Genomic DNA, 23,335 nt, shown 5'->3' on the forward strand with positions numbered 1-23,335 from the left:
TCTGATTTTATCCCTTCTGGTCAGTTAGACAATATAGTTGTCCCAGTTGTTGTTAAGTTCAGAATCTGCTTAGTAACTAACTCTTGCCAGACCTGCACCATTAGTGACCGAAAGGGAAGATTGCCAGCTCAGCAATGAGTTTTCCCCCGATGGGTTAACAGTGACACATGGATTATTGGATGACTCAGGAGGATAGGCAGTTGCACACGAAAGACAATGTCCCCCCCAGGAGGGGAGGAGGAACTGAGAGGTCCAAAAACAAAAGCAAGCATGAGGCATTTGCAATGTGTAAGTGTTGGGGAGAGCACAAATATAAGAACATAAGCAATGCCTCCACTGGGTCAGACCTGAGGTCCATCATGCCCAGCAGTGCGCTCACGCAGCGGCCCAACAGGTCCAGGACCTGTGCAGTAATCCTCTATCTATACTCCTCTATCCCCTTTTCCAGCAGGAAATTGTCCAATCCTTTCTTGAACCCCAGTACCGTACTCTGCCCTATTATGCTCTCTGGAATCTCATTCCAGGTGTTCACCACACGTTGGGTAAAGAAGAACTTCCTAGCATTCGCTTGAATCTGTCCCCTTTCAACTTTTCTGAATGCCCTCTTGTTCTTTTATTATTCGAAAGTTTGAAGAATCTGTCCCTCTCTACTCTCTCTATGCCCTTCATGATCTTGTAGGTCTCTATCATATCCCCTCTAAGCCTCCTCTTCTCCAGGGAAAAGAGACCCAGTTTCTCCAATCTCTCAGTGTATGAAAGGTTTTCCATCCTCCTTTATCAGACGTGTCGCTCTCCTCTGAACCCTCTCGAGTATCGTCATATCCTTCTTAAGGTACGGCGACCAATATTGGACGCACCATCGCCCGATACAATGGCAGGATAACTTCTTTCGTTCTGGTTGTAATACCCTTCTTGATTATGGCTAGCATCCTATTCGCTCTCCTAGCGGCCTCTGCGCACTGTGCCGTCGGCTTCATTGTCATGTCCACCATTACCCTGGAGACAGATGGGGCCCCTTTTACAAAGGTGTGCTAGGGCCTTAACGCGCGGAATAGCACGCGCTAAATTGCCACACACGCTAGACCTTAACGCCAGCATTGAGCTGGCGTTATTCTAGAAGTGGTACCGCACGGTGTAGCGCGTGGTAATTTCGTGCGTGCGCTAAAAAACACTAGCGCACCTTAGTAGAAGGAGCCCATAGTACGGCACCGCAATCTCCCAGAATTTACCAGCATCAGCTCTCTTGCAGCGCCACCATCAATCCCCTTTTAGCCCCCTGATTAATCCTTGACACAGGGGTGAGAGTTTGTTCCTTTGCGCTTGCCAATGTGTTGTTCTGTTGCTGCAGGTACTACTACAGGCACTGCAGCAGATTTAAAATGTCAGAACAGCTAACATAGTAACTTAGTAAATGATCGCTTGGCAACTGGAGGACAAGCATTCTCTGGCCTGCTCTTGCTTCTTCACCTACTACTGCTTATCATTTCTATAGCGCTGCTAGACGTACGCAGCGCTGTACAGTAAACATTTATTACGAGGCGGATGCTGAAAAGTTCCCCAGCCCGACCAAGACGAGAAGGACGTGGATATGGTTCAATCAGTGATCTGAAACAACGTCAAAAAAACCCAGTACTGTTTTTCTTTTTTCTGTACTATTGCTCACTTACTTATAATTCCAATAAACAGATTTGAACTTAACCCCCCCCCCCCGAGAACTTTGTTTCTGCAAATTGGCACTTAACAAAATAAGATAAAACTCTTTCCAGCTACAATGGCAAAATAGCACTCAGAATTTAGAAAGTTGGTTGGTTGGGCTGAGGACTTCTCAGCACCCCTTTGTAGACAATCCCTGCTCACTAGAGCTTACAATCTAATTAAAACAGACAAACAGGAAAAATAGAGTTAGGGAATTTCTCACAGAGGGAATGATAAAACAGACATGGGTACTTTACAACTGAGTGGGAGTTAGGAGTTATAAATAGCCTAAAAAAAAGTGGGCTTTTAGCCTAGATTTGAATACTGCTGCTATTGGTTCAAGCTCTGTTGGCCTTGTACTAGGGTTACCATATTTTGAAAAAGAAAACCCCGGACACATAACACTGCCCTGCTCCGCCTCCAGCCCCGCTCTGCCTCTGGCTCCGCCCCATTCTTCCCCCAGCCCTGCCCCCGTCAAGCCTCCTCTCTTCTACAACCAGCTCCAACAAGTGCGTCTGGAGGGCCTGGAGCATGCGCGGATGTGTGTGACATCTTCCGTGCATGCTCAGAGGCCCTCTCGATGCCGGGTTTTGGAAAGTCCGTCTGGGAGCCCTAAAAAGAGGACGTGCCTGGGTTTCCACGGACGTCCGGTAACCCTTCCTTGTACGTTCCATCCAGTCTACCCAATAATATATACAGAGTTCTTTTTTACATTCTGCACAGGTTCCACTTCTTCATGTTTAAACATTGGCACTAAAAACAGGGCAGTTGGCAGCAAAATGCCATGTTTCAACCCTAAGAATGTCTTTCCCTTTTACACTGCAGACTTGCATCATTTATTTCTTAATATCAGCTTTGTACCCCTTCCCCCCCAGAGAAACGGTGCAGATGCCATCATAGCATATGTTTTCAATGTGATCTGATAGGCACATATTTAATTCCTAGCTCTCTCTGCCAATTTTGGGGCACAGACTGTAGAAGTCTGCCCAGCACTAGCTCTATTTCTCAACGACTAGAGGTGCCATCGGAGCCAACTCCAGCCTTGATCCTGATCCAACTTTGCCATTCATGGGACCCAGATCATAGAAGTCTGCCCGACATTGATCTTTCTTGCCAACCTCTTTCAAATTCTCTCTTTGCCTTCCTTATCTTTTAACTTGCCATTTTTTTTAATGCTGTTTCCTATTATCTTCCTTTGCATCCCAATTCCTGAAGCATGCTCTTTTCACTATTATATTTCCCGCCCAGCGCTTCTTTTCGCAGTTCAAAAGTGTCATGATACTGGCAACAGTGCTGACAGAAGAACAGCACAGGGGTAGAAATAAAAAAACAAACTCCCACCAGCACCTTGAAGCACCTTGAAGCAGTGCCTCACTCACTTGCCTCGTAAGACAGTCCTATCTTCTGGGGATCCTGTTTAGTTTCCCTGTTTTTCTTCCTAGCATCACCAGTTTAAGCCTTGTCAATCGTGACAGTGTGGAATAATGGATTATAGTTACATACATGTTTAATGGGAGATAGTTGTTACTCACTTTATTTTAAATAAGACAAGCAAGTATTGATTCACCCACTGGGAAATTAAGGCAGAGAATACAGATCCAGAATAATTCAAGCACAAAAAGAAACTAAAAAGGCTTCCAGATAAACACTGGTAAATTCTAGGTTCTTTTTTTTTTTTTTTTTGGGGGGGGGTGTTGCTTATTTATAATGATGTATTTGAAACTATATTTTGTTTTTTGAGTTGTATATTTTGATCTAGATTATTGTATACAAAAACAAATCAGGAAATTTCAGATTATTCAAAACACTGCAATAAAAGCTATCTTTCATGACAAAAAAAAAATCCGATTACGTCGCCCCACTTCTAAAAAAGGCACACTGGCTCCCCATATCCCTCCGAATAACGTTTAAAATACTTTTTCTCACCTGCAAGGTATAATCTAATCATTCACCTGCTTTCATTGATAGACTTTTGGTTCAGTATGTTACTTTCAGACCACTTTGGTCGATCCAGCAATCCTTTCTTGCAATTCCCTCTATTTGGTAAATATTTTATGACACGACCTGAAAAACAATTTTTACAGTGGTAGCCCCAGCTTCAACATTGAGAAGACCTTCCAAGTACTGGGAGTCACTTTATGTAGCTCATTAACCTGGCTTTTACAAACCCCCGGTAGAGGTTTCTACCACAGGCTGGCAAAGTAAATGCTTAGACGCTCATAGACTTCCTATGAGTATCCAGAGCATTTACCTTGCTGGTCCGTGGTAGAAACCTCTAGCATGGCTTTGCAAAAGGAGCTGTAAGTTCTGAAGATCATGTTAACAACTTAATCCAAATATCCTTTTTACTAATGCAGTCAACGATATTGTCACTGCTAGACTACTGCAATGCTCTACTCTCATGTAGCTCTGTGAAACTAATTAAAAAATTCCAACTGATACAAAACACTGCAGCAAAACTCATATACTACAAATCAAGATCTGACCATGTCACATCACTGCTTATAGAATTACACTGGTTACAGATAGAAAAAAAAGAATGGAATTCAAATTATGCTGCTTAGCATTTAACATGTTATATGGTGATGTACCTAATAGCTTCTCCAGATTTGCTAAGCTAGTAGGTAGATCTGTTGATCAATGTAACTCTAAGCCTAAGCCTACCATTCCCAACTCTGAAATATATCAAATACATGATATCTCATAGCAATTTATTCAACTACCAAATTAGCAAATGGGTGGAACCCACTCCCCAATGTAATTTGCACAACCATTGTATATACACTGTTTCACAAAAATCTAAAAATATGCTTTTTATAAGACCAGAGGTCCAATGAGGCTCAGACTAATAATACAAGTTACCTGAAGAAAAATAAAGACAATGTTAATGGTCAGCTGCTATCTTTGATATATTACCTCAGACTGTATGCACAATTTGATAACAATTTGATAACTTTAAGTAGCATATATAATTCTTTATAGCATGTATAATTCTTTGTAATATGTTTAACTCTATACAGAATTCTATGTAGAAATGGACTCCTTTTACTAAGGTGCGTTAGGGCCTTAACATGCGGATTAGCACGCGCTAAATTGCTGTGTGAGCTAGACCTTAATGCCAGCATTGAGCTGGCGTTATTCTAGAAGCGTACTGCGCAGTTTAGTGCGTGGTAATTTCATCCGTGCACTAAAAATGCTAGCACACCTTAGTAAAAGGAGCCCAATGTGTTACCTGTAACCCGCCTAGAACTAGAACATAAGAACATAAGCAGTGCCTCCGCCGGGTCAGACCATAGGTCCATCCTGCCCAGCAGTCCGCTCCCGTGGCGGCCCAAACAGGTCACGACCTGTCTGAATCACCAGAAGGGGCCCCCTTGCCACCTTAGTTTCCCATTGAGTCCTATCTTCCCATCGAAGTCCTAACCCTCCGGTCTTGCACATGCACTACCTGGTTGGGTTTCTATACTTATTACCTGGTTAGCTTTCTATACCTGTGTTACATCCCAGCACCTCTCTCAGTATCCCACGATCCCTTTATCCCTCAGGAATCCGTCCAATCCCTGTTTGAATCCCTGTACCGTACTCTGCCTGATCACTTCCTCCGGTAGCGCATTCCAGGTGTCCACGACCCTTTGGGTGAAAAAAAACTTCCTTGCATTTGTTTTGAACCTATCTCCCTTCAGTTTCTCCGAATGCCCCCTCGTACCTGTTGTCCCCTTCAGCCTGAAGAATCTGTCCCTATCCACCCTCTCTATGCCCCTCATGATCTTGAAGGTCTCTATCATATCTCCCCTGAGCCTCCTTTTTTCCAGAGAGAAGAGCCCCAGCCTATCCAACCTCTCGGCGTATGGGCAGTGTTCCAGCCCTCTTACCAGTTTCGTTGCTCTCCTTTGGACTCTCTCAAGTACCGCCATGTCCTTCTTGAGGTACGGCGACCAATATTGAACGCAGTATTCCAGATGTGGACGCACCATCGCTCGATACAATGGCATGATGACTTCCCGCGTCCTGGTTGTTATGCCCCTCTTTATGATGCCCAGCATCCTGTTGGCTTTTTTCAAGGCTGCTGCGCACTGCGCAGATGGCTTCAGTGATGCATCCACCAGCACACCCAAGTCTCTCTCTAGACTGCTGTCTCCCAGCAATGCCCTCCCCCAATTTGTAGTTGAACAGCGGGTTCTTTTTCCCTATATGCATGACCTTGCATTTTTCCACGTTAAAGCGCATTTACCATTTGTTTGCCCAGTCTTCCAGCTTGTCCAGGTCCCTTTGCAGGTCCTCACTCTCCTCCCTGGATCTAACTCTGCCGCACAGTTTGGTATCGTCTGCAAATTTTATAACCTCGCACTAATTAATGATGATTTGACGGGATATCAGATTGCGCATAACATAACAATTTTTTTCATCAAGCAAGCTATTCTTTATCTTCTCTCTCACAGCATTGTCAATTATAGGACCCCTAGATATAATTTATGTGGATTATCAAATGGTATATTTTTAAATAAAGCCTGCATCTTGAACATCACCATCTCCACAGAGTTTTCGTTTTTGCTGGATTTTATTCTCTCTCACTGCCAGTTCGTTGCACTATGCTTTCAACCTTTCCACATGGGATGCCTAGAATAGCTATCCTAAACTCATGCATCAGGTTTCTCCTCTAGTAAGATTCAAATCCAGCCTAAAATTGCATCTTTTAACACTTAAACTTTATGAAGTCTAGAAAGATTGTTTTGAGAATGCCCACTTGGACATTTTGACTAGTAAGACATCCAAGTACTGGTTTATGCTGTCTTTTGGTCATTTATCTTTTTTGAAAATGAGCTCCTTATTGTCTAGGAAGTATCACAATTACTTAGAGTGGTTGCAGTGCTTCAATATACATATGGTAGTTGCAAAAAGAACTCTAAAAAATTAAGCAATTCTGCTATGAAAAAGTTCTTTTCAGCTCCCAAATTATATCTTATTAGATTAGAGCTATTACAATGATGGTATCCTTCCTAAAGCCTGCCTCCCTGAACAGTACCTGCAAGGCAGCCTCTATGATCCTCGCCTCATCATTTTATTCTGCACTGCTTGTTGGAACAGTGCCTTTGGTCAAACAGTGCTGACAAATCTGTCCTTCTGAACTGTTAACTCTCGCACTTGATAATGTGGATTGCTTCACTCGAGTGTCTAATTCAGTCCTGTTTGGATGAAAACACATCCAAATTTTGAAGAGGGCAGAACAAAGGATATGGATGTCACTGGCATAGAAATGATGTACCGATCGTGGAGATAAGTTATCAATTTCTTTACCCGCCGCACAGAGCCTGTAGTTATTCCAGGGGAGGTTTTTTTAATGCCAATGAGGTGTTTTTTTTTTTTTTTTTTTTTTTGGTATAATGTTTATTAGCGATTGCAACACAAAGTGTACAGAAATTCAACAGTACAAGGACACAAGGCCCACAATAGGTACAGAACTGGGTGGGAAACTCAAACAGGCAGTAGTTCCTTCATTTCTTTCTTTTTCTATATGAGGTTTTTGCCTGACCACCTTAAACCACTATTGTGGGGTGGGAGGGTTTGTTTCTGAGGCTTTTTCCTCCCTTGAGTTTAGTACCTTTGGCCTGTGCTTGCATTGTTTTTTTTCACTGTCTATACCTTGCACTGTCCATGTGAAAGCGTTTTATGTTATTACTAGTCTTTAAGCCCCTTACATTAACGGGTGCTAGAATAGATGTGTGTGTCCGTCTTTCTTTCTCTCTCTCTCTCTCCTTGGCCGCTTTTTTTAGCACACCCCTCCTCCTAAAGCAGCCCCCTTTCCCTCTCTCCTTGGCCCCATGTTGTGCCATGCCTGCCTGCTCTGTAGAAGAACCCAGCAAACACCCAAAATGACTGAAGGATGACAGTTCCACCCCCCTACCCTAAACCCACCAGCTCCCCAAAACCAAACCCACTCCAACCCACTCCCCCCACCGCCAACCCAAACCCCCTCTTACTCCTCAATACCAACTCTCGCCCATCCCACCTAGGGAGTCACTAATGATGTGAGAAGGGCCCCCAGCTTCCCCCCCCCCCCGCCGTCCCCCCCCTAGGAAGCCATCCCTGGGCCAAGATGAAAAAGTGCATCCATACTTCACCCAACCAAGCATTCCACATACTCATTCACAGTCAGCTGCAGGGGGAGAGAGGGAGAAGGAACTCCAAACCACTGAATATCCACAAAGGGCTACCAAATCCACCACCGACACACATACCCCTTTGCTCAAATAACAAAATAACATGCTCACCCAAACAGGCACTCTCTGAGCTGATGCGCCCGATTGAGCCTGAAAGGTCCCATAGCCGCCGCTAGCGCCGCGAGAGGGAGCAGGGCCTGGGCGGATGAGAGGGAGCCGCTGCAGCATCTAAAGAAACTTTGGCCGGTAGGGCCGTATTGCATGAGGTGGAGAGCACCACAAACTCCACTGAATCTCCAGCCCCAGTTCTAAGTATTGCTTTCTGTATCTGTCAGCCGCCGCAGCCTCCTCCCGGCAGCTGCCGCTCCGCACTGACTTGCCGCGGCAGCATCTAAAGACACTTCAGCCGGTAGGGCCATATTGTGAGGTGGAGAGCAGGGAAGCTTTTCTGGCGCGCATGCGCACTCGTGCCGCCGCGACAGATCAGGGAACACGCAGTGCGAGTGCGCATGCGCGCTTAGCATTTTATATGATGATGATGATGACTGGCATAGAAATGTCCATGTTCTATAATGACCACATAGACCTCCATGAAAGAACATAAGCATTGCCATGCTGGGACGGACCAAAGATCCATTAAGTCCAGCATCCTGTTTCTAACAGTGGCCAATGCAGGTCACAAGTACCCAGTAAGTTCCCAAAGAGTATAACAGATTTTATGCTGCTTATCCCAGGTATAAGTAGTGGATTTTCTCAAGTCTATCGTAATAATGGCTGGTGGACAGTAGCAAATAATTTCCCAAAGGCAGCAGGATTGATACAATCCCTCTCACCTCCCCGGGACGTCATTCACTGTTGAACTTTGGAACAAACTGAGATGCTGAAGAGACCAACGTGTTTGGGTGGGATCGGGCACACGCTGAAAGCTTTAAGTTCTGAGCTGCGGGAAAGCAGTTCCGTTCCAGTGTCACTGAATAATATTACCCACTCGTATGCCTCTTTGATTCTACTGTTTACAGAAAACACCTGTTACTGTTGGGCAACACTGTTTTTATTACACTTAGGAAATAAGATCCAAGTGAGTAAAAAGCCAGGCAACAATCAATTTTTTCTGTGATTTTTCCATGATGAATTTATTACCATCTTTTTACATATCAAGGGAATTAAAAGCCTTGTACAAGACATACAAGAACATTTTGCTGCTGTACCAATGGACACATCTTTTCCAGTGCTGATAGGAAGGTATTAATTATTCACTTGAAACCTATGTAACATATTCTTGCCATCAACCTTCATATTTATTCATTAAAAGTTTAGTTTTACTGCTCAGAAATGAGGTCACTGATATGCCCAGCTGTAACATGCTTACAATATCAGCAGAGATAGTGTAAAGGACGCAGTAACAGAATAGCACAGAATGACAGTCTTATTCAAATTGGGTTTCAGCTATACAAAATGTCAAACAGGGTAAAACACAGTAAAAAACAAACAAACCAAAAACCCAAAACAAAACCCGGCTTATCTCTCAGTATGTTTCAGTTCTAGTAATCCTCTTATTCTTTATTAAATATTATCTTCATCATCTGCTCTGAGAGACTGTTCAACACCCTGAGAGGACCACAGCACTAATTGACTTTATGGACAGCATAATATTTGCTTTATGCATATGGTATAGATTATTTAGAAATAGAAACATCTGCAGCATCCACTGTCTCCTCCTTTTACCAAAGTGCATCCTGGAAAATGCTTACTTAGGTCATTCCCGCATGCTCAGGCCATTTTTTCCACATGGGTAATAGAATGGCTTTTTCAATTTTTATTTTTTTTTTAAATTAATAGCCACATGCTAATTTTCCCATTATATATGGAGCCCATTGACTGCATTTGTTAACATACAATAATAGAGATATATCTTTTATTTCTTAGATTTCCTTACACATCCAGGGTGGGGGGAGGGGAGGGGAAAGTATTTGGAAGAGTTTAAAAATATTTAAATATAATATTGTAATAAATAATGTGATTTAATATATTAATAATTGGGAGGAGAGGGGAAAATGGATGTTTTCTTTCATAATGTGTGTATTATGGTGTATTTTATGCAATCTGCTAAATTTATATTAATGGTAATACACTGTCAAAGCTTGAAAATGAATAAAGAATTTAAAAAAATGTTCCTATTAGCACAAGAGCACTTATTGATACCTGTTTTGTAGACAGTAAGGGGCTGATTCTATAAATGCTGCCTAAATTGGCCAGCGCCTAAAAAAAACAGCCGCTGGCCACGTGTCAATCACCGTTTACAGAATTGCGGCTAGCGGCGTCTAAGTAAAAACGTAGGTTCCTGAAACGTAGGCGAGGGTTTTAAAGGCCTACATTTCAGCTATCTAAGTTTTGGGAGAATCGCGCTTAGCGATGCCTAACTCACACTCCGCCCATAGAAACACCTAGTTAGATGTTAGGCACCGCTAAGTATATTGCGATAAGTGCCTATGTTTTAGAGAATCAGATAGGCACCTATCGCCCAATTAAAATTTTTTTAAACCAATTATTGAGGCTGTTAAGGGTATTTTGCCAATTAAGGCCCCTGTTTTATCAAGCCACGTTAAGGTTTGTTTTTTTTTTTGCCGGTCACTGTGGTAAAAACTCATAGAATTCCTTTGAGCATTGGAGCTTTTATCGCAGTGTCCAGAGATAAAAAAAAAAAAAAAACAACCCTAACGTGACTTAATAAAAGGGGGTCTAAGTTAGGTGCCTAAGAGGGACCTAACTTTAGACGCCCTTTATAGAATCAGCCCTAAGCACTGATGCGCTGATTTGTTGGCATGCAGCAATGGAGCAAAATATGCCTACTTTCCACCACTTCTGATCCACTCCAGCACTACAAAATAAAATCTATTTTTTAGCGTGTGGGATGCTAAAATTACCGCAGGATGCCTAAGTGTTCCCCACGGTTAGATATTTTAAAAGCATGCTTTAGTGCTTACTGCTGTTCAGTAAATAATTTAGGGAATAATTTTATAGGAGGGGGCCGCTGAAAAAGTTCTCAGCCAACCAAGAAGAGAATGATGTGGAGCCATGAAACTTACAAGTTATTTCACACTTTTCATTTCAATGAGGCAAATGCATCTAGTAAATGGGCACAAGTATAGGGACAACAAGCCATTGTGACATCCCCAATGAGGTTGGCTCTTAGTCATTGGTGGAATGAGGCATTATGACATCACAATATGAGGGGCCACTGAAAAATTCTCAGACCAAGCAAGAAAGAGAACGATGTGGAGCTATGAAACATACAAGTCATTCCACACTTTTCATTTCTTTTCATATCATTGAAATGAAAAGTGTCAAGAAAAGTGTGGAATGACTTGTAAGTTTCGTGGTTCCACATCATTCTCTTCTTCATTGGGCTGAGAACTTTTCTGCAGCCCCTCATAAAGCTTCATGTGCATGGAAAACCTGTTTAACTTGCAGAAACATTATTTTAAAAAATTGTTCAGTCACGTTTGTGGCCTATTATATGATTTGTGTGTACATGTTCCTAGGGGAATTGTTTGAGCAGAGGCAGAATTGTAATGTATTTTATAAAGTATGCTTGTACATGCTTAGCATACATGCACAAATTTACACCTTCTTTGGCATACATTTACGTCAGCATCTGAGCACTTTTGGGGCTGCATTGGGGTGTCTACTCTTTTATTAAAGATATATTGGTGCCTCTCTTTTCTTTATCAAATAGATGCCTTTCTTGTTATAAATAATTAGATTGTGAGCCCACTGGAACAGAGAGGGAAAATTTTCTAATGATTGAAAATGTAACCCACATTTCTAATGTAGTAGCATTGTAAACCTCTTAATGATCATGCACAAGCGGTATATCAAATACAATAAATCCAATCCAATCTTTACCCTTTCAAAGGAGGTAAATTTATAATCCTCAAATAAAATTAAGCAGCATACATTTATCCCTGTCATCTACATCCCTACGCTTTTCAAACTTGCACCTCTTGGTCATTCTATCCTTTACTAAGCTCTGTTTAGATATCTAGGACTAGTTTTATAAATGGCACTTAAAATAACTGGTGCCTAAAAAAATAGCACTGAGTGCTATTCTAAAAATGGCATTTAAAGGTAGGCACTGCGTATAGAATCACACTTAGCGCCTGGAACTGCACCTAACTTTAGGTGTGGCTGGGAGGGGCCGGGGGGGGGGGCTTCACCCTGGACGCCATGTTGGTGGGGAGCCAGCACCCTTCCTCTTCTCCACTCCCTTTGCCTCTTCCCTTTCCTTCCGCCATACCTCTAGCTGACGTTGTTCAGTAGTCAACAATGTGCTCTTTGTGACCCCGTCGGCTCTCCCGCTGATGTCACTTCCGGGTGCTGTGCATAGGAAGTGACGTCAGACAGATAGCCGATGGGGTTGCGAGGAGCACGTGAAAGACCGCCACGAGCGAAAAGTTCAACTAGAGGTACATGGGAAGGGAAGAGGAGGGCGCATGTTGCACACTGGCTCGGTGGGTATATATTGAAGGAACTAAAGCCAGTACTGGGCAGGCTTGCACAATCTGTGTCCCTTATATGGACATTCAGTTGAGGACAGGCTGGAGAAGGCTTTGATGGCTGGGATGGTTAAGATGGGCTGGAGTGAGCTTTGACTGAGACTCCAGTAGATAGAACCTAAGCACACTACTGGGCAGGGCTCTGAGTTTCTGGCCCAGAAATATCTAAGAAAAAGGACCAATGAAATTAAATGATTAATTTATAGAGCATGTAAGGTTGGACAGACTGGATGGACCATTCGGGTCTTTATCTGCCGTGATTTACTATGTTAGTATGTTACTATAGGAAGTGACAACGGGAGAGACGATGGGGTTGCGAGGAGCATGTTGAAGTTCTTGTTGCTCGCAGTGGTGAACAACTAGAGGTATGGGGGAAGGGAAGGGGGCGTGCGTGCAGCAGGGGGAGCGGGGAGGGAGGGGTGCTACCACCCTGGGTGCCTCTCACCCTTGCTACGCCAACTGGCTTACAACATGCACTCTTTTGCACACCATCTATGTCAGCTGAGTCTCCTCTATGAGTATCTGCCCAAACTAGGATTGCTTCCAGAGGAGGGGGGTAGAAATGTCTCTGTTAAATATTGAACCCACTGCAGTCAGCAGCATCATTGACTGACTATCTAGGGCTATTTTGGCATGTGCTTGTTGCCTGAGCTCATGAAGGCCCAGATAATATTTAATAGGGACCCAAAGTGGGCCCCAACTGAATATTAGCTGGGACCTGCCTAACTTGAAGCAGGTTCTCTCACACCCTCCAATCTCCCCTCCCTCCCACACCTAAAATGAATCTTCTAACCAAGACTCCCACCACACCTTTGTAGGCTCTTCCATATCTACCTTTTCAGTTCCTGGTGGTCTAGTGAGTCTTATAGGTAGGAACAATTTCCATTTGCTCTTTCCTACGTCTCTGTGATAGCCACTATATCCAACTCCTCTTCCTCCATCACAGCTTCTAGATCCAGAATCTTGTTTCCCATACTTCGAGCATTAGTATATACTGCTTTCCAGACATGTCCCCTTTTCCCATCCGTGTAGAGGTATTAAGTGATTTACTTACCTGAGGGCTTATACTCACCCGGGAGCTTTGATCACCCTGCCCCATCACTTCTAGTTTAAAGCCCCCTTCAGTAGATTAGCTAGCCTGCTGACAAGGACACTTCTTCCCTTCTTTGATAGATGCACACCATCCCTGCTCAGCAGTCCTTGGAAGATCATCCCATGGTCTAGGAAGCCAAAATGCTCTCAACGACACCATCCACATAGCTAAGCATTCATCTCCAGGATGCGAGCTTCTCTGCCCTGGCCTTTACCCTCAACAGTGAGGATGGACGAGAATACCACCTGCGCACCTGACTGCTTCACCTTCTCTCCCAGAGCCACAAAGTCACTTTTGACACGTTTGCAGGGGTACCTGGCAGTATCGTTAGTGCTAATGTGGATGAGCAGCATCAGATAGTAGTCATCAGGCTTGATGAGTCTTGGCAAGCTCTCCATAAAATCTTGGATTTTGGCTCCAGGCAGACAGCATACCTCTTATGACATCATGTCTGGTCTGCAAATGGACGCTTCTGTACCCTTCAGAAGGGAATACCTTATGCCTCCTAATGGTTACGGATCCAGTACTTTTTGGAATTTCAAGCTCTGGTCCTTCCTCTCCTTGGGTTGCTCTCATCTCCTCCACTTCCAGGACAGCATACCAGTTCTTCAGTTCAAAGACAGGGGTAGTCACAATACCAATCTTGCAGTGTTCTGTAATCTGAGTCCAGCTAACTTCTTTCAGCACAGCCACTACTGGAAATCTTTGATACCATGAACCATTTCATTGATGTACATCTCATTCTCACGGATGCTTCTCAATCTTGCCACCTCCTCTCTCAGTTTTTTTACTTCCTTCATGAGGGATTCAAACTGAAGACAGCTTATACATGGAACTACTACTCCTTCTGCCTGAGTAACATTTTCTATCTGCACAGAGGTTGTAACCTGAGCAGCAGCTTTGGTGATACAATGTTTCCCAGCCATACAGTGGTACAGAACTTACATCTAGAAGAAAAAAAAAAAATAGGGTAGAAAAAATCCTACCAAATTAATGTCCTGTTCCAGAGGCAGACAGCAAGTCACAGGTTGCTATAAGTAAAGAAATGAGCTTGGAACCAGGTTAACTGAGAATTAGACACTAGGCCAATCTTCCTCTCCTCAATGATCCCCTGTGGAATCTGATCTCTAAAAAAAAGTCCTCAGAGTTCAGTCTCAAACTGCTGAAACCAGCCAGAGGCCTCTTCTAAAGGATGGCTTTTAGGTTAGGGTGAGAAGATTCAACAACCCCAACACCCCCCCCCCCCCCCCCGTGAAGTATGGTGTGCTTGGCCTGACTTAGTTTTTCTAGGCCTCTCTCCCACTTGCTACTCCCCAAGTCTCAAAAAGGTCCTAAAGCAATCCAAAGAAGCCTTTTTTATCAAGAGCTCTCACCTCAAGCAAATTTATGCAAATTACATATGCAGTTCCCAGGTTGCTATGAAAACTATTTTTAATGCAGATCCTTCTACAACCTCTCTCTTGGAAACAGGCTGACTGAGAGTGAGGCACTAGGCCAGCATTCCTCCCTTCAAGGGTCACCTGTGGAATCTGATCTCTTAAGAAAGTCCTCAGAGTTCAGTCTTAACTTGGGGACTGCCTGTACTTTTGAAAAACTCACTGGGCAGGAACTGCAGACATGTAAAAGTCCAAGCGGAAGAACAGCCAGGGAAGCAGAAAATCATAGAAGGAACCTGGGGAACAGATAAAATGCTGTATGAGAGTAATGGCATGGAAGTTACACCTCAGGATCTGGTAAGCAGACTCCATTTTAAGGACTATTGGTTGACAGACTGCATGAATGTGCAGGAGAAACTGGTGCTAATCTGCAGGTAAGCAGGTCAAAACTGTGTTTTCCCATGTGTTTCCATTTTGGTTTTACCTGCAAACATACGTTGTATAGTTATCCCCAATCAATCCCCATTACTGTAAATCCGATCCACCTTTTTAAAAGACAACCCGGCATCATCCAGTGTTAGTGAGACAGCCAAAAGCCTCACCATAGTAGCAACATGCAAATACAAAGAGAAATAACCGCAGGGATGAGGTGGAATCGTAATTGACTTGTCACCGAAATGTTTAACAACGTTTTACATAATGTAGAAATCACATAACGCATTCCAGAAATGACACAAAGTTATAGAACAATGGATTTCATAGAAGCGTGCCAAGCAATTTGGAGCTGGCGATTTTTTTTTAATGATTATTTTTGCCAGCAATTAGTGAGTTGAGCAGGAAAACAAAATGTTTGTCAACCTGTCTCGTATCTTGGATTAGGTGGGTACTACTTTTTTTTTTTTGAATGATGTGAATTTCTGCCAAACCATTTGGCAGAAATATACCGTACCATACACCAACTACTTAAGCTTCAGACCATTGATGCATTCTTATTTGTACTGGGTACAATTATAATATATTCACTCACGGACCGTAATAGCAATAAGAGTTTAATAGGTCAGTTTTTTTAATGTAGTGTATTCAAAGCTTTTTGTTCCCTTGCTTTTCTGTTTTCATCCTCTGCAGTTCTGAGTGCTAAGTTTTATATCTATTGTTTGCAAATGACCCCCGCCAAGGTTAAATCGAGATAAAAGATGTTCCTTGCTGCAGTTGAGAAATGCACATGTCCAACAAGAATGCATAACATTGTTTAACATTTTTACTTTAGAACAATAGCATAGAGCAGTTCCACTAGCGAAGTGTGTAGGAAGGTACAGAAGACGGATTAAGCCTTCAGATTGATTCTTTTGTGATTCAAGTGCAAACACTGAAGGAACTAAATGATATGAATAGGTAGTGGGTTTAAGATGAAATATAAAACCCCACAGACTTTCTGTTTGTAATTACGTGATATGAAACAATTTGAAACAGTAGCATCCTATTCTCATGACTAAGGTGATTATATTTTGGAGAAGACCTGCATCCTGTTTTTAATTAACTAGCACCATTAGCAATCAATCAGCACAGTGGCAGTCTTATTTAACTATTGTTTTGAAGTATTTACCTTTTTATGTTTACCTACCTACCCTTACATACAAGTACAGGAAGCAGATAGAAGAGTGCGTGACAATATTTTGATATTGTAAACTATCCTCCAGATTCTATATACTGTGACCAAGTTGCACACACAAATCTGTGTATATTACCAATTTGCACGCACAGCTTAAATGATTATCAGTCGGTGCCAATAATTGCGAATTAACAAGCAATTATTGACTCTTAATTGGCACAAATTAAAATTTACACGCACAACGTTCTAAGTGTATTCTATAAAATGGTGTGCAAAAATTCTTCTGCACGGATCTCAAAAGGGGGTGTGGCCAGCGGAGGGGAGTGGGCGGGTCATGGATATTCCTAAAAGTTAGAAACAAAGTTATAGAATATGCTCAGAGGGCTGGATTTTGGAAACAGCGCCTGCCTGCAAAATGGGCACCTATCACGTGTCAATCACTGGTAGGTGCTGTGTCCAGAATTGCATCTATTTTTTTGTACAGATGCCATAAATTTAGGCCAGCGTTTTATTGCCTGTGTTTAAGGTGAGATGGATGACAGGAGCCTATGGGAGACTTTTACAGGTTGTGAGACCTATTCCTATATTTTGCTGAAGTTGTTAGTCACGGGCTTGTGCAAACTGGTTTCAGTTCAGATGCTGAGATGCTAATGTGTGGCATGTGAGTGTGTGGATTTCTTGCTGTGAAGAGTTTCTCAAGGACACCAACCAGTGCTGGAAAAGACAACGAACAGTGCTGAAAGGAAAATGCAAGTCAGCAAAAACACTCCATCCGGGAACCTAAAAACCGATAACGTGATGCTGTACCCGTGTGAAGAATGGAAACTTCAAGAAGAAAGTTCTAGACGCTATGCCTGTCCAGGGCCCCCCAGGGAAGAATTGAGGTGTGGACTTGGAGAGGGAGTTAGATAGGCATTTGGTTTATCCATCAGGGTGGTACATTAATAGCCAGGGGAAGGTCTTACTAGAAAGAGATACTTTTTATATAAAACCCCCCATGCTCTGGCAGTCTCTTTAGAGAGACTACGCCATGCTTACAGAAGGATGCTGGCACTGTTGGTATGAGGTATTTTCTCTCCATTGTATATGTCCAAACTGATTTATTTCTGATTTGACAAATGCTGCTATAATACTAATTACTAGAAGAATAAAAAGTTATCTGTTTTGGAATATACAATGTATATTTTTGTTTTTTATATTTGGGGGTTTTTCTCTCCATCATGTCAGACACTCCCAATGAAGAAAAGTTAGCAGCCTTTCACTTCAAAGGCAACTGGCTCACGCCTACGAATGCCTAAGGACACTTCCAATGTAAGCCATGCCTAAGCCAGCCTTAGGCGTCTGTGGGCGTGTCTAGATGGCTCCACAAATGCATGAGCGATACCTACATTGTTGACGTCATTTGTTGTTGCATCAATTTAAAAAAAAAGTGCACCCCGATTGGTCCGTTAGACAGCGGTAGTAGAGAATGACACGGTGAGAAAATTAATCACCGTTCCCGTCCCCGCGGATAACCGCGGGAACCATCTCCATGTCATTCGTTAAGGAGAGAGGGAAGAATCAGAGTATGAATTGGCCCAGCCACTGGCCCTCAAGCCTTGCATTGATGAACGCTGGTATAGAAGGACTGAGTTTGAGATGGATACTAAAGAACGGCACGGAATGCTTTCCCACGGTTATCCGCGGGGACGGGAACGGTGATGAATTTTCTCACCGTGTCATTCTCTAAGCGGTAGGATGCCTACCGCTGCCCACAATCGGGACATTTTGAAAATCAGGCCCAAATTGTGCAGTTTAGGTGCAGGCATTTATGCCTGTTTTTCACTGGCATTAAAGCTGTGCCTAAACATTGGTTGCATGGATGGGCACTACATATAGTCTATAAACTGTACGTGGAATGAGATGATTCAGCACGAATAGTTAAGTTAAGTTTATCTCGGGCAGTTTAACATGGCCAGTTCATCTTGGGACGTTTCACCTCAAAACTTTCACCACCACCATTACATTGTGGGACATGTCATTGCCTTTAAAATCAAATATAATAACCCATTTCAACTCATCAGCCTGTCTCCTCCCTGTCTACTGTTACAAGTTTATTAGGATTTTATATACCGCCTATCAAGGTTATCTAAGCGGTTTTTACAATCAGGTACTCAAGCATTTTCCCTCTCTGTCCCGGTGGGCTCACAATCTATCTAACGTACCTGGGGCTATGGAGGATTAAGTGACTTGCCCAGGGTCACAAGGAGCAGCACGGGGTTTGAACCCACAACCCCAGGGTGCTGAGGCTGTAGATCCAACCACTGCACCACACACTCCTCAACTTTCTGAGTGAGACTTTTCTCCGCTTTGTCCAAGAAGGCGGCTTGTTTCTTATGTGTGTGAAAAAACATCTCTCCGCTCTTTCATGTGGGGAGGGGGCTTTTCTACTCTTGCAGCAGGGAGAGAGAGATACAGGCCTAGAGAAATGATCGCAGTATCGTATGGCCGCACTGAATTGTCCGAGACAAACTTGCCATGATGAAACAGCCGTGCTTCATTTTCCGTGCTGAATCATCCTAGACCAGGGCTGTCAAAGTCCCTCCTCGAGGGCCGCAATCCAGTTGGGTTTTCAGGATTTCCCCAATGAATATGCATGAGATCTATTAGCATACAATGAAAGCAGTGCATGCAAATAGATCTCCTGCATATTCATTGGGTAAATCCTGAAAACCCGACTGGATTGCATCCCTGAAGGAGGGACTTTGACACCCCTGTCCTAGACCCAACTGCACCTAACTCCAGAGGTGGTTTATAGAACAGTGTTGCACAGATTTTCAGTGGCACTATCTAGTTAAGCGTTCCTGAATATGACCAATTAGCCCTGAACAAGTGATTTAACCAACCAGGAGCCATTTCTGGCAGGTTAAATCACTTTGAATATCGACCCCCCCTGCTTTATAATGCAAAACTTTCTGACCCTGATTCTCCATTTCTTCTTGAATAACATTTGCTTCCCACAGTATACAGAATTAGGTATAAAAATCCTTCTTTTGAATCATTACGCGCTCATTTCTGGTCTTTAAGTTTACCTTTCAGCAGCGATGTACTCTTATTGCAGCTGGCGAGAATCCTCAGGCACAGCTAGAGGAAGACCTCCTGAAAGGTGCCCTGAACTCCTTCAACTGCAGCTCAGCAGTCGGCGACAGCTTTAGTGAGCGCACCTGATACTGGCACGTGTGAGAAAACAGCATGTGCCAGTTGCCAGTGTTGGGCGGCTCGCTAAAGCTGCAGGCAACTGCCAAACTGCACCGGAGGGAATTCAGGATGCCTTTGAGGATGTCTGCAGCTGGTGGGGCTTAGGGATCCCCACCAGCTCAGGTATTTACTGTATTTTTTGCTCTATAAGACATACTTTTTCCCCCCAAAAAAGTGTGTGGAAATAAGGGTGCATTTTATGGAGCGAATACCCCCCCCCCACCCTGGTACCTTTTTTATACGTCTGTTGGCCCAGCTCCTGCCTCTCCCTTGCTGGACGGCCATCCTCCCTTCTGGCAGAGCTTTTCGCATTCCTGCCTGGTCCTGCGCCACTCTGAATGGCTGCCATCAGTTCTTGCGACTCGCCATTCAGGTCGTGACATGGGACAAGACAGGAATACGAAAAACTCATGCCTGCCTTGTTCGCCACTGTCAGAAGAGAGGATTGCCGTCCAGCGAGGGAGAGGCAGGAGCGCAGAAAGCTCCTGCCAACATAGCGCTGGACCAACGGACGTAAGAAAAAAAGGTACCGGGGGGCTGCCTACCACTAGACCTGCCTTGTATCCTGTCCCGACCTACCACTAGATCACCAGATGGGGGACAGGGTACAGGGCAGGGCGGTGGGCAGAATTTTTCTTCCTTGGTTTTTCCTTCTCTACAGGGGAGTGCGTCTTATGGTCGGGTGTGTCTAATAGAATGAAAAATGCGGTAATATTATAAGTTGAGTTGTGGTGAGGGCAGGTAGGGGATTGGAGGGGGAAGCAAAGAGAACATTGTACCTACCTATTACTGTACAGAAATTACCATTTGGAGTAATGTAGAAATTAACCCCTGTCCTTTACAAAGCCGCGCTAGTGTTTTTAGCGGCAGCTGCCACGGTAACAACTCCACTGCTCATAGAATTCCTATGAGCATCCGAGCTGTTACAGACGCTAATAACACTGGTGTGGCTTTGTAAGGGGTGTGTGTGTGTGTAAATGATAATCCACATAATAGAGTACAGATTTTATAAGCACTTTTATTTTCCACTGAAATAATAGCTTCTTGAATATAAGGTGCCCTTGAAAGCTTATTCTACTTTCAACCAGTGATACTACAGAGAAACAAACACCAAATGTTTCTCACTAATGGCTATAGCTCCATAAATTCATGAACATGCAGTTCAAGAGGAGATGTGATACACATGCTCTGTTAGCTATGGTATTTTTAAAGTTATTAATGCTAATAAATAATAATTACCTTCAATGCGTTTACTTCAAGCAGGTCATAGGTGCATTTTGAACACTGTAATAATATTGTAATATCATTAAAATTAATGAATGAAACTGAAGAACTCATTGGGTTTGATCTGTTTCTGAGGCGCAATGTTTGGTCACAGTGCAGTATACTAAATTGGTTTCAGTTTTAGAGTTGCTACAAGGCAACTGGCTTTATTTTTTTGTTGCCTGGCTATTTCCTTCTGCATCTTTTGGCTTTCTAGCTCAGACAGAATAGAGGCTGAGATCTGGCATCATGGTCATATATTTGGCTCTGTTTTTATATCCCCCGCAATTGCAGCCATGGTTCTCAAGAGTTAGCTTATCAGGGTTTGAAAAAGGTTTGGATAATTTCATAGTAACATAACATAGTAGATGACGGCAGATAAAGACCCGAATGGTCCATCCAGTCTGCCCAACCTGATTCAATTTTAATTTTTTCTTCTTAGCTATTTCTGGGCAAGAATCCAAAGCTCTACCCGGTACTGTGCTTGGTTTCCAACTGCCGAAATCTCCATTAAAACCTACTCCAGCCCATCTACACCCTCACAGCCATTGAAGCCCTCCCCAGCCCATCCTCCACCAAACGGCCATAAACAGACACAGACTGTGCAAGTCTGCCCAGTACTGGCCTTAGTTCAATATTTAATATTATTTTCTGACTCTAGATCCTCTGTGTTCATCCCACGTTTCTTTGAATTCAGTCACCGTTTTCCTCTCCACCATCTCTCTCGGGAACACATTCCAGGCATCCACCACCCTCTCCGTAAAGTAGAATTTCCTAACATTGCTCTTGAATATACCACCATTCAACCTCAAATTATGTCCTCTGGAAAAGATTTTGTTCTACGTTAATACCCTTCAAGTATTTGAATGTCTGAATCATATCTCCACTGTCCCTACTTTCCTCTAGGATATACATATTCAGGGCTTCCAGTCTCTCCTCATACGTCTTTTGGCGCAAGCCTCCTATCATTTTCATCAGCCTCCTCTGGACCGCTTCAAGTCTTCTTACGTCCTTCGCCAGATACGGTCTCCGAAACTGAACACAATACTCCAAGTGGGGCCTTACCAATGACCTATACAGGGACATCAACACCTTCTTCCTTCTACTGGCTACACCTCTCTTTATACAGCCCAGCATCCTTCTGGCAGCAGCCACTGCCTTGTCACACTGTTTTTTCACCTTTAGATCTTCGGACACTATCACCTCAAGGTCCCTCTCCCCGTCCGTGCATATCAGCTTCTCACCTCCCAGCATATACGGTTCCTTCTGATTATTAATCCCCAAATGCATTACTCTGCATTTCTTTGCATTGAATTTTAGTTGCCAGGCATTAGACCATTCCTCTAACTTTTGTAGATCCTTTTTCATATTTTCCACTCCCTTTTCGGTGTCTATTCTGTTACAAATCTTGGTATCATCTGCAAAAAGGCACACTTTTCCTTCTAACCCTTCAGCAATGTCACTCACAAACATATTGAACAGGATTGGCCCTAGCACCGAACCCCGAGGGACTCCACTACTCACCTTTCCTTCCTCCGAGCAACTTCCATTAACCACCACCCTCTGGTGTCTGTCCAACAGCCAGTTCCTACAAGAAAAGTCCATAATCCATTATTAAGATGGGCTTGGGGAAAATCCACTGCTTATTCCTAAAATAAGCAGAATAAAACTTGTTTTACTCTTTTGTGATCTTGCCAGGTACTTGTGACTTGGATTGGCCACTGTTGAAAACAAGATACTGGACTTGATGAACCTTTGGTGTGTTTCAGTATGGCACCTCTTATGTTCAGCTGGGGGGCATACACCAGAATTCCTTCCCAGATACAGGGCCAAATTAATGGGTAGGAGCAGTAGGCACATGGCTAGAGCCAGAAGTTGTCAGGATGGCCCGCTGAAGAAACAGAGGATTCTGATTTATTTTTCTTCGGCAACACGGGCCCCCTGGAAAAGATCGGCAGCTCTGGGCCCCCCTGGGAGATCAACACCCCCACCCCCGGCATCGACGGCAATGTGGCCGGAGTAAGTGATGTTGGGGGGGGGGGGTTTGGACCGGCAGACGCGGAGAGTTGCTATAAGGTCCTACGATGACTGCATCTGCTGGCTCTGCTCAGAGAAGAAGTAAGTGACGTTGGAGGGGGTGGACAGGCAGATGCAGTCATCGCGAGATCTTGCAGCAACTCCCCGCATCTGCCATTCCACCCCCCTCTCCGACATCACTTACTTCTTCCCTGAGCAGAGCCGGCAGCTGAAGTCTTCGCAGGACCTTGCTTCACAGCATTGGTTAGTTTGGAGGGAGAGAGAGAAGAGCATAGAAGGGTGGTAGAGGGAGAGAAAGGGGGCAGATGCTG

The 23,335-nt window shown here is 43.7% G+C and overlaps 1 long non-coding RNA gene across 1 annotated transcript in view; it reads left to right on the plus strand.

The window, feature by feature from the left end:
* The first annotated feature begins 14,973 nt into the window (after positions 1 to 14,973).
* Positions 14,974 to 23,335, plus strand: part of LOC117346903 — a 44,900-nt gene continuing 36,538 nt past the window's right edge. Inside the window, exon 1 of the long non-coding RNA XR_004536679.1 lies at positions 14,974 to 15,235. This is a non-coding gene — a long non-coding RNA (uncharacterized LOC117346903). The remainder of the gene's footprint in view (positions 15,236 to 23,335) is intronic.

This window comes from Geotrypetes seraphini, chromosome 12 (assembly GCF_902459505.1).
Source record: "Geotrypetes seraphini chromosome 12, aGeoSer1.1, whole genome shotgun sequence".
Taxonomy (NCBI): Eukaryota; Metazoa; Chordata; class Amphibia; order Gymnophiona; family Dermophiidae; genus Geotrypetes; species Geotrypetes seraphini.